Raw genomic sequence first — 12367 nt, forward strand, 5'->3', positions numbered from 1 at the left:
CGTAGGGGCCCAAGAACAGAGTCCTGGATCTCCCTACGCACCACAGTCCGGACGCTATGGAGGGTGAGTGGTGGTTCTCCTCTGACCACACTTGCAGAGGGGGGACGGGCCCCATCCCCTGCAGCGCTTCCACCCGCAGGTGGCACAGGGCCACCGGAGGAGGGTCCAGACTGGGCACTAGTGCCAGGTGCACTCGCCAGCTGAGGTGGGAGAGATGGGTCCGCTGGAACCCGCATTCCCTGTCGTCCTATGTTTTGCATTATGTCATGACAGTTTGGGTTAGTAACATACAATACCATTCGCAATTAGTTGTAACAGCATGCATTAGTATTCCCATTAACCAAACACCCAGATATTCACACCATTGAACAGCGAGCATAACACATGCATAATTTTAACAGCAATATACACAGTCCAACAACATGCAGGGTTGATTGATGGCAACAGGCCATCAGGTTTGTATGTATGAACAGGGCAGATGCATCAACATACATGCAAATATTTATGACCCAACAGGACAAATGTCCAGGGGTGTTAATTGTGATTGCATATACCAATTTCACATGGAATGGATTATATGTGGTTATAGGGTGGGGTGAAGAAAATATTATTAACACCTTCGAATACCAATACATATGCTGTACATTTCTAATAGCTGCAGATATATACACACTACTGTTCTAACTACAGTTTCCTATATGATAACTACTTCAATTTGGTGATAGGACTGTTACTGCTACATCAATATACATTTTATTGTTATTCAGACACGTTCATATCTGGCTTTGTTCAGCTACATCATCCTGCTACATTTGCTTTATATAACTATAGACAACTGTGGATGTTTGGTATTTCAGACAATCATACTATCTGCATATTGCAGACTGAGAGCAACATATCCAGATTTTGGGATACACATTCCAGCTGCAGCAACACTTTGAACACATTTCGCAGTTTGGTTCTACTTGTCACATTCATTTCATTCTGTACTGACTGCAGTATACTTTATTCAGGGGTTATTACTACTTTATTGGTGGATTTATTACTCTTTCTCACACTCTCTCACTTGTTTTCATTTTACTATTCAGGATGTTACTTACTTCTAGGCTTTATTGACATGTTTTACCTGTAGTTATTATAATCCTTTCCAGCAGTCTCACTTCTGTCAAGTTTCAGTATTTCAACAGGGATATATTTCACACATGTGATTTGCTCATCTTCTGCAGCTGTACTTTTCAGCCTGCTGCAGGTTGTGTACTATTATATTACAGGTGGGGCATCTTTATTTCAGACTTTATTTCAGACATTTTCATTTTTCTGTTTGGATTACAGACTGCAACACACTTTTCTAATCAAGCAATACTTGCAAACACTCTTACACTGTTACTTGCACATTTTATTACTTAGTGACTACACTGCACTCTTTTGCTAACTGTCATACTTTTATATTTCTTTATAGTTACTGGGAGTGGATTACTGACCTGCCTGGTGGCGCAACCGCACCAGCCTATTGCCATAGGCTCTGCGGTTCGCAGAACGGACACCTGCAGCTGTAATATAAATGAAGTAATATTGGAATACACATCTCCATAATATCAGCTAGTTTAATTTCTTACATACATGATTAAATTTAACTTACTCAGTAGTGGGGCGTTGGGCATTTGCCGGGCCTCCTGGATCCGAAGGTTCAATTGGTCCTGCTAACGTCTCTTCAGGTCCGCATGGTGGTGATGGACCTGCTCACCAGTCCTTGGAATCCTTGTGGCACTGGTGAAATCATGAGCCAACCGGTCCCACGCCTCAGCCCTATTATGCTCCCCACAGGACCTGGCCCTGCATGAGTTGGGCCTCATGATTGTGGACTAGGAGCCAGACCATGTATGTGGACTCCTCAACGCCCCACCTCTGTGCTCGAAAGCAACTACCCTCACCTACTCCTGACATTCTGGCTGCAAGTTAGTTCTACAATCGTTTATGCTGTGTATTCCCGCCTATGGGGCTTATATATGCCGTTTTTCCCGCACTTATCTGTAATTGGCCATTTTGGAATTGTATCAACTTCACAAAACCTGCTTTGTCATGCTCCACTTTCTATTCATTCCTATATATTTGCTATTACTGCATTTCTAAGTACAGCTGTTGTGGCTTAGTGGTTCAGTACCTTGACTATGGTGCATGGTATCCTGGGTTCGAACCTGGCCACTGCTTTTTATATCTTATGACTGTCTAGACAGGCTAGGGGGTGTGTCTGTGTAAAGGCAGTTTTGTTACAGCTTAACGTTGCCCGTCGGTTAGCTTGTTGGCGCGGTGCGCAGCTCCACGCAAATGGGTTACGCTGGTTTACGCTTCATTTGGCTGTAAGCACGCATATTACACTCAGCTCAGCTAGGGGCACACAGTTTCAGCATATTAAACCACTGCTCACCTAAGGGCTCTCATTTTACACCTGTTAAACCACTGCTCACCTACGGGCAGATGCACTCACCTTGTTAAACTGCAGCTCAGCTATAGGCACATCTGGCATTTTTTTATTGTTTTGTTATCTCACATTTCTTCAAAATAAATGGCCTATTTCATTACATTTTATATAGAATATAATTTTATATGTGTACATATTTGTCAGGGACTTGTTTCGTGCTTACTTTACTAACAATTAAAATTGATGTTGTGGGGACTCGAACCATGACTGCCTGCTTTTCAGCCGACGTCTCTACCGCTACGCTATTGTTTCTTGGCTTACTCTGCATATTTAGTTCTTATATGCTTTTCCACTGACTGCTAACTGTGGCTAAGCTACGGGCAAGCCCGCACAAACAAGCGCACTCACGGGCAAACATCTTTACAATTTAAAAAAAAATATATAACATGTTCATTTATATATTTTATGTTCATAGTCTGTGGGGGCATGTGTTGTGTTGTGTTTATTCACATTTACATGGACTCTGTCATGGGTGTTTACTTTGAGCACTTTTACCCTTCTGGGGCTGTGTCCGCTTGCAGGGCTCGGCCTACGGACACGCCCCCTACTGTCTTCCACGGACCGTGTTAGCCTTAGGTGTGATTCAGCATGCCCTCATGAATATGCATGACATGCTGACGTCACACCGTTTAACTGCAGCCTCCGTGTAAGCCTTGTATCTCTTACACGGAGGTTTCATGAATCCTGCCCACTGTGACTTTAATTTTAAAATACATTTCAAAGAGCACTTTAAAGTGTTTATTTCTGTTTATTCCTATTTATATGTTTATACATTAACATATTACATATATATATATATATATATATATATATATATATATATATATATATATATATATATATATATTTGTATTTATTTTATATCAAACATGAATAATAATATTGTGTTTATGAATGAACTATGGGAAATTTATAATCACATGACTTCCTAGGGTGGGTTTGTGATGTCATGAATCAGGAAATTTATTTAAGTGCTCATTTGAATGCCTTTTATTTGTCTGAAGACGTTCATTTTATTTATGTGAACGAAAGCGCTCACATTAAAAGGTTTTTTACATTATAACATGGATTACTGGATTATTTCCACTACGAGGTGCCTGGATTCCTGTTTTGGATTATTTGTTTGTGGTTTATCCTTCCAAGTTTGTTCTGGTGTGTTTAACATGGAACAGGAAGGAAATGACAGTTCGCAGTCTCTATTTACCCCACCTGGAGGTACTGAATCAGAAAACAGTGCGATTGGAAAGTTAACAGTGCTGGTAGAACAACTTTTCAACAGGATGAATGATCTCACCCAGAGAATAAACACTGATGTTGACATCAATGTAAACCCACCATCTGGACCACCCCTTTTGGGTTCTGGTAGGTCCTTGCCTTCAAATTTACCTAATTTGTCATATTCAAATGTAACTGCAGCTTCTACTTCAGTTGCTTTGCCTGGATTTGGTAAGAGCAACCACAGTAGCAGCAATAGCAGCAATAACAATGTAAATAACATGGAGACAGAACCGAGTAACACTGATGTTGGAGCTGTGAATACTATACCTGATTTACAAGAATGGCTCAATGCTGCAGCATTTTTAACAGCTATAACAACCAGCCGAGTGGAACACTTCAAAATAGGCAGAAAAAACATTGTGAATAAGCTTAAAGAGTTTGATTATAGCCTTCTAAAATACAGAAAACTTCAATTGGAAGTCGTCGATTTCCAGGAATGTTTGCAAAGGCGCCACATCCCTAAGGGTTTAAGACAGTGGAGTTAAGGACTGCTGAAAGATTCTGTTTTCCATTGTGAATTACTAGGACCATTTGATAAACAGGCCTGGAGTTTTTGGAAATTCTTATATAGCACTATTCATTACAAATGGAGCAGTTGAAAAATGACCTTAATATAATGGAGATGGACATTAAGTCAGATATTCATTTTGGCCGCTACAAGTATGAGTTTAGTCATATATTTTGCAGTATAGACACTGTTATTCAGAAACTGAAGGAATCTAAGCTCAAAAAACTTGAAAGGGACTGAAAAGAATATTCCAATGGAACAGCATATCCACCCCCTCCCCTTCACAAGCCTAGCGTAACATCGACCTGCAGGGGCTATTGGGGATAATAGCCCTATGGATGGGAACCATGAAGACACACATGAACAAGGCAATGCAACTGAATTGGGGGAAGAAGGTTCGGTCAATTAGAATGGCAGACTGAGGGGTCGGGAAGCACTATCTAACCCAAATCAACCATCGCAGGGTCAGGGTTTTCCCAATGGCCAAGTTTGGCAACAAACCCGACAACCATCATGGAAGAACCAACAATCGAGGAAACAAACTCGGAGGAGGAGATAATATTCCCAGAAGATACGACCAACAGCATAGATGGAAGTGGAGGGGTTACCATTTACACCAACAAAGAAGGTGACATTAAAATTTACAGTTTTACTACAAATATTGTGAAACCTGAATTAATAGAGATGCTAGTCCATGGACTTTCCTTTGTACCTACGAAAAGAGCTGATATTTCCAGGACTCTTATTGGCTTGAAAGTATATTTACGTAAATTTAATTTGCACCTTTTGTTGGGTAATAATTCTTTGACAAGAAGTGAACACAGAATTTCTAGTTTGTTCAACCCCCCCATTGCATGCTACTTTAGGGATTTTTGAGAAATTATGTGAAATGGATTTTAGGGATGTTTTGATTAGAACAAGTTATAAACAACATGATTTCAACTTGCACCCCTCCCAAATACAAAATCTTGCTGAATTGAAACTGTTTAATATACATGTGATGTGACCCGACAAGGGTGGTGGTTTAATTTTTATGGAGGAAAATGATTACACTTTGAGGATGCTAACTATGTTAGATAGTGAAGCATATGAAAAGTTACAGTAAACTAAGTAAATAGGGCCTTCTTGAAAATTAGGAACACCATTAATGACATGTTTTTGGAAGGCAAGATTAGCCTTGATATTAGTAACTATTTGACAATGGCTGTCCCTTTGACACCTGTAATATTCAGAATCCTGAAAATCCATAAAAATTTAGAAGATCCCTCTCTAAGACCCATAGAGGGTGGTAGAAACAGTATCACATATGCCTGCGGCAAACTGGTGGATGGAATGTTAAAGAAATACCTTGCCACCGAATCCCAAATTTGTAAGGATTCTTGTTTTTTTTAAAGGCATTGAATGAAGTCGAATACAATTAAGAATTTGATTTTCTGACAATAGATGTCAAGAATCTCTATACTGCAATACCACAAGCCTTGGGCATCAGTTGGAAGAGGGAATTCCTGATGGAAAAAGGTGCAGATGGGGATGAATTGAACCTAATAGAAGAACTACTAGAACTAATCTTGGAAAAAAAATGTTTCTATTTAATAAGAACTATTATTTGCAGAAAAGTGGAGTTGCTATGGGTTCACCCTGTGGAGGCAGCTTTGCAAATAGCGTCATGGCCTTCTAGGAAAATACATTTTTGTTTCCTAATGACACATTCAGGAATAATGTGAGATGGCATACACAATTCTTGGATGATATGTTTCTATTGATAAAAGAGAATTAGAAACAGTTAACCAATTGTTGGACGAGATGTCAGATATTACATCATTTTTTACAATTTACATCTAATTTTGGCAAACATGAGATGGCCTACTTAGATGTCAAATTGAACAAGGACAATGTCAATAATATGTATTTAGCCCGCATATACAGAAAACCTACATATTCTAATGACTTTCTCCACTTCACCAGCAATCATCCTATATACCAAAAGTGGGTTTTGGTGAAAGGGCAGCTCGTGAGAGCTGCCAGGATGAATTCTGTAAACCAGGATTTTGACAAAGAATGTCAAAATTTTATTTATTTTATTTATTTATTTTACATTTGTTTACCGGGCTAGTCTAACTGGATACATGTCCATTTTCAGTAGTGGCCCGGGGAGAAAAGCTCCTAGGTAATACAATGAATTTAACACAATTCTATCTATGGATATATAAGACAAATACATCTATTTACAGTAGAAACATGTTCCTTAAGCGGGGCTATCCATCTAAATTCCTGGATGATATTATGGTTGAAGTGGAGAGGAAGCCATTTTAAACCCATTTTGAACAGGAACATAGTTGAAGTTAATAGGGAGATGGAGAATACCATAATAAACATGAATCATAGGATAGAAAACAAATGTAATGTTAGTTTTATATCAACTTTTTTCCAGGGATGCAAGTGCACTCAGGAACATCTTGATAAAAAATTGGACCCTTATAAACAAAGATGCTAATCTTAGGCACAAACTGATGGAAAAACCTAGAATTACATACAAAAGGTGGCCCAATATTAAATCTATCCTGGAAAGGAATGTGAAACTCTATATACCTAATAAAGGCATGAAGAAATGTGGTAGATATTGTAAATTTTTACAGACAACATCATCTTTCATGGTTTTGGGTGAACAATACGAGCTGCAGGGTAGATTTGACTGCAACACAAAAGGGGTAGTCTACCTTGCACAGCGTCAGTCATACATCTGTTTTTATGTGGAGAAAACCAAGAGACATTTTAAACAAAGAATTTATGAACACCAGTATAGCATAAACAAACAAAACACTCTGAATGCTTTATCCAGGCACATTTATTTCAGTTTGATTACTGGGGAGGTCCACTGGGCTAGGGGGCCTATTTTCAGTGGAGGCCCAGGGAGAAAAGCTCCACAGAAACACCAATTTTAATTACAAGTAAGAGACATAATGAATGAACTGAATCATCAGTTTAAATACTTGGTAATTGAACAAGTAGTACCCAACTACGGGGGGGGGGGGGGCGTGGACTTTGAGGCTAGAGGAGCATGAACTTTTGTGGCAATTAAGGCTCAATGCACACTCATATCCTGGACTAAATGATTACTGCTCTTTGAAATGTATTTTAAAATTAAATTCACTTCTAAGATAAATAGAAAAAAGAACACAGAAACTTTGAAGTCTTTATTTCTGTTTATTCCTATTTATATGTTTATACATTAACATATGTATGTATGTATATATATATATATATATATATATATATATATATATATATATATATATATATATATAGTTTGTATTTATTTTATATCAAACATGAATAATAATAATGTGTTTATGAATGAACTATGGGAAATGTATAATCACATGACTTCCTAGGGTGGGTTTGTGATGTCATGAATCAGGAAATGTATTTAAGTTCTCATTTGAATGCCTTTTATTTGTCTGAAGAAGGGCATTTATTTATGTGAACGAAAGCACTCACATTAAAAGGTTTTTTACATTATAACTTGGATTACTGGATTATTTCCAGCTACCAGGCTGCATTCTGTTCATTGCCAAGTATGGTCTATCTAAATCTCTGGTTAAACTGTTTTAACATCAACCTGTCCACACAGTTTGTAATTGATGCTTGAGGAACAGCTGCTGTGATCACCCTATACAAGGGTGGCCCCTCTGCTGACCTAGCCAATGATAGGAAAGTCTGCCTGTTTAGTCTTACATGAAAAGCTGTGCAACATCATATCAGGAATCATTTATGCAGACATTGGAAACTTTTTGAAAGGCAGGTACTGTCTTCTAAACTTAGTAAACCTGTTTGAAAAGATTACAGAGGTTGCAGACAGTGGTTACTCAGTACACACGACTTATCTTGATGTAGCTAATATTTTTCATACAATTCCCCTTGCTGGTGTTGTTACAAAATGTAGACAAGCTTAATATATGTACCAGTGTTATCCAGTGGTTGGTAATTTAGCTATCCAACATATCACGTGCTGTGAAAGTCACTTGTACCCTCTCTGAAAGTAAAACTGTGACAAGTATCATCCCACAGAGATCAGTGGTGGGCCCTCCCTTGATTGGGATTTATTTTACAGACATGGAGACAAACATACCAAAGGTGTTGTTACTCATGTTTGTTGATTACTGCCTGAGGTGCATTGTCATCCACTCATCCATTGATAGTAAAGGGCTCAGACAAGGACGGGAATTACTGAAGACAATCTCAAGTTAAATGCAAAAAAGTGCAGCTCAGAGGCATTAAGCAAAAAAGCTGCTCCCACACTCTATATTACAAATTGTGCATCTCTTTAAACAGACACACTCATAACAGACCTTATCATTTATGTAGACAGTTCCTTTTATTTGATCATCATGATTTGACTATAGTCAAGAAATCCTTTATTCTGGTCAAGTTTATTTTCAATGACTATCTTCAAGATCCGTAGAAGTCATTCTGTCACTATGCTCTTACTTTATTAGACCCACTATTGAGTACAATGTCCACTTTGCTATGTAGAAATCAAAACATATTGCTCATCTAGAAAGGCTCCAAAGACACCTTACCAAGAAGATTAAATGCCTTATAGCCTTGGACTATCCTAATAGATCAGCACAACTCCCTGTATACTCAGTAGCCTACAAGCTGTTGTAAAGTGACCCTTGGATCACTTTTCATCTCAGAAAAGACCCAATCCTACTTGACCTCTTATTTCTTTGTAAACAAAATCCATGTCTCTTCAAACACCAGGATAAGGGACCTACATCTGCTCCAACAAATAAGGAAGACTATCTGTAAAGACATGTTTCTAATGCAATGTAAACCCAGGATATGGAAACAATTACCACTACAGGTCAAACAAAGTACATTGTGGGCACACATATTCAGTAATCTAGCTTTTGAACATCACATGTCTACAGTAGTGAGGACATCATTCTGTGTTGTACATCTTATAAACAAAGGTATGGCATCTAGGTCCTAGAACCTCTCATAGAGTGCAACCAGGCACATCCAACAATTGGAACAACTCTAGATGTCCCTCACTAAAAGCAGACAGGGCATACGTAACATGTCCTAGGCATGCCCCCTCAAAGCCCTATCCCTGTATTCTGTCTCATACAGCCTGTTGAGGGGAGATGTATGCCTGTCATACAAGGTATCACTCTGATGCACCTCCTGGATAACAGCAAACAAACATCACCTGAATTATCCTTTCTAAAGACTTAAACCTTGCCTGTGATATAAATAAGACCTGCTGCAGAGACATGTGTATATCCCACAGACTACCCCTTCTCCAGAACAGGCTCCCCATCCTTGTGAAGCAGAGCTCCTCCCTAGTCCTATTCAAGTGTAAATTGGACAACTGGATGAGGAATAGGAAATTCATCCCTGGTTTGGTACCTATGGCTCTAATTAACACAGGCAGGTAAATGTTTCAGTTTCCAGACCCCTTCTTGTAAATATTTCATCTTCCAAGCCTCTTTCTATGCTTATTAAGAGTACAAGAACTTGTCATGGATTTGGGATGCATGGTTAAGTTTAAAAAGACCACAGCAGTCATTAGCCTAGTGTGCACCTATCAGCCTTTGAGCCTATGAATCACTTTGACTGCTTTTGAGATTAGTCTTGATGATTGGATGGCCATACACAAATTCAGAATTGTTTTATATATATATATATATATATATATATATATATATATATATATATATATATATATATATATATATATATATATATATATATACCCTTGCTTTACCTTAGAGATAAACACTATTAAGTGCTTGAAAATGGATGCACAAGCTTTTAAGCATTCTACTTAAAGGTGTAGATGACTAGGCATCTTATGCTCCTTGTGATCACAAGCCTAGCATTGTTCCTACATTATACCTCTCAGTTGTCCAGATTTTCACAGTATATCCAGATTTTTGCCTCGTATTTTTGCTCTGTTCCTCACAAAATTTGTGATGTTCTGGATTTTTGTGGCAAATCAGAGAGGATTGAATTCAATAAATAATGACTTGCATTTGAGTTGTAGACTTCATATCCTTCAGAAAATGTGTGATAATTTAAGACCTTTTATTCTAGCAAGTTTCCAAGTTTATAAGAGCAATATTTAAAATGTATTTCTATTTTTTGGGACTTTGTCCCCCACTATTTTTGGCTTTGTCCACATTTTTGTGTGATAGGTGGTTGAGAGCTATGGTTCATGACATTCAATGATAAAAGAGACGGTGCAGGAAGTGAAGGGGTAGAGCAGTGCAGGGATAAAATATAGAGTTAGATGGGAAGAGAGTAATCTCCAAAACATAGGAACATTGAGTCATTCTAAGAACGTGCTCACAAGGACCATAAGATGCCTTACCATATGCATCATTAAAGAGAGAAAATTAAAAGTTAGTGTCACCTTTTACAACCACTTAATAGTGCTGAACTCCATACTGAGCAGGGCTGTGCATGATAACCCTGGTACAAATGTGTGTCTACCCATCCAAATCATTAAGATTAGACTTAAAGGCAGTCAAACTTGTACTTTGGCCTGTAGTAGTAACTTATTTCATAGGCTATGAATACATCGAGTTAGGAACTTATCTATTCAGTGAGTCTTGTTTATTTGATGGTGTAGATTTAAGTTCATAGTATAGGTGTTTGTTGAGACACAGGTTTTGCAAAGAAATAGGTAAAATAGTACTGGGTATTTTATTGCCTTAAAATTGAGACACAGCCCACCTAGCAGTAACCTGTAAGCCACTGAGAGTATAGTGGTATTCATCCTTATCTACTGGCGTACTTGAATGATTTAAGACCTTTAATTTTCTTGGTTAGAAATCTTTGGAGTCTTTCCAGTTGAGAGATATACTTGGATTTCTACATACCAAAGGGAGGACATTGTAATGGGTCTGATAAGGGAAGAGTACTAGGGTAGGACGACTTCTTTGGATCTTGAAGATATTCTCTTGGAAATTAACTGTGCTAGATAGAAGGATTTCCTTTTTTTTCAAAACAGGTTTATTGTTTTAACATACAAGAGAAATATCATAACAATTTTATACAAGTAATTAAAAATAGATATGATTATAACATTCAACAAAACAACTAAAGTATTTACAAAGACATCCACTACAATCAGATCAATTAATTAAACTAAAATACCATGCTATTGAAATTAGGATTTTTTTAACAAATTTTGTAAATTATCCCATACAATATAATAAGATGTTTTTCTAGTTGTTCTTGGCCTAATTGTGTTTATTTCCATATGGCACACTATATTCATAACATTTTTAAATTCATTGAACGAAGGAGGTGCATCTGAAATCCAATTTCTGGTTATTATTTTCCTAGCCACTGCTAGAATAGACCATAACAAGGGAAGCTTAACCTTTTAACACTTTGAGGTACAGGTGTGTTGAATAATATAAGAGATTTAGAAATAATGAAATTATCTGTAAAAAGAGCCTGCAAAAATTCATTAACTGACTTCCAGTATTCTTTCAATTTTATAGAGTCATAAAACATATGAGCCCAGTCAGCATTAATTTCTACATTACATCTGTTACATAGATTATCTTTATTATTTATTTTATTCATCATCAAAGAAAATTTCCATGTATAAAGTCTCCAGACAATGGAAGACGTAGTTCTATAGGCAGATTCCAATATATATTGTTTATCTTGTTGATTTGGTGGGTCCCCATTAATAGAAGTGAAATAATTCCAGTATGTATCTACACTGTAAAAAGTTTCTTGTCTGATAATTTTATGTATGTATGAAAGTTTACCTTTATCAGAAACTTTATGTTGTAAATTTAATATCAAGTAATCAATCAGTGTTGGAATAGATTCTTTAACTGTTATAGACATTAGATCTATTCTATCAATGAGATGTTGTTTAAAGGTCTGAACCTCTAACCAGCAAGTTTCTCTTAGATCAAATTCTTGTTTTAAGAAATCTAGATTTTTAACTTTATTATCAGATATCAACTGATACCAGTACTTTAGATCATTATCTATAGCTAAATGAGTTCCTTCAGAAGTAGATGACAAAAGCATACCCTGAGTATACATTATAGGAATATAATAAAATT

This window comes from Protopterus annectens, chromosome 3.part1 (assembly GCF_019279795.1).
Source record: "Protopterus annectens isolate FY-2018-M chromosome 3.part1, PAN1.0, whole genome shotgun sequence".
Taxonomy (NCBI): Eukaryota; Metazoa; Chordata; order Ceratodontiformes; family Protopteridae; genus Protopterus; species Protopterus annectens.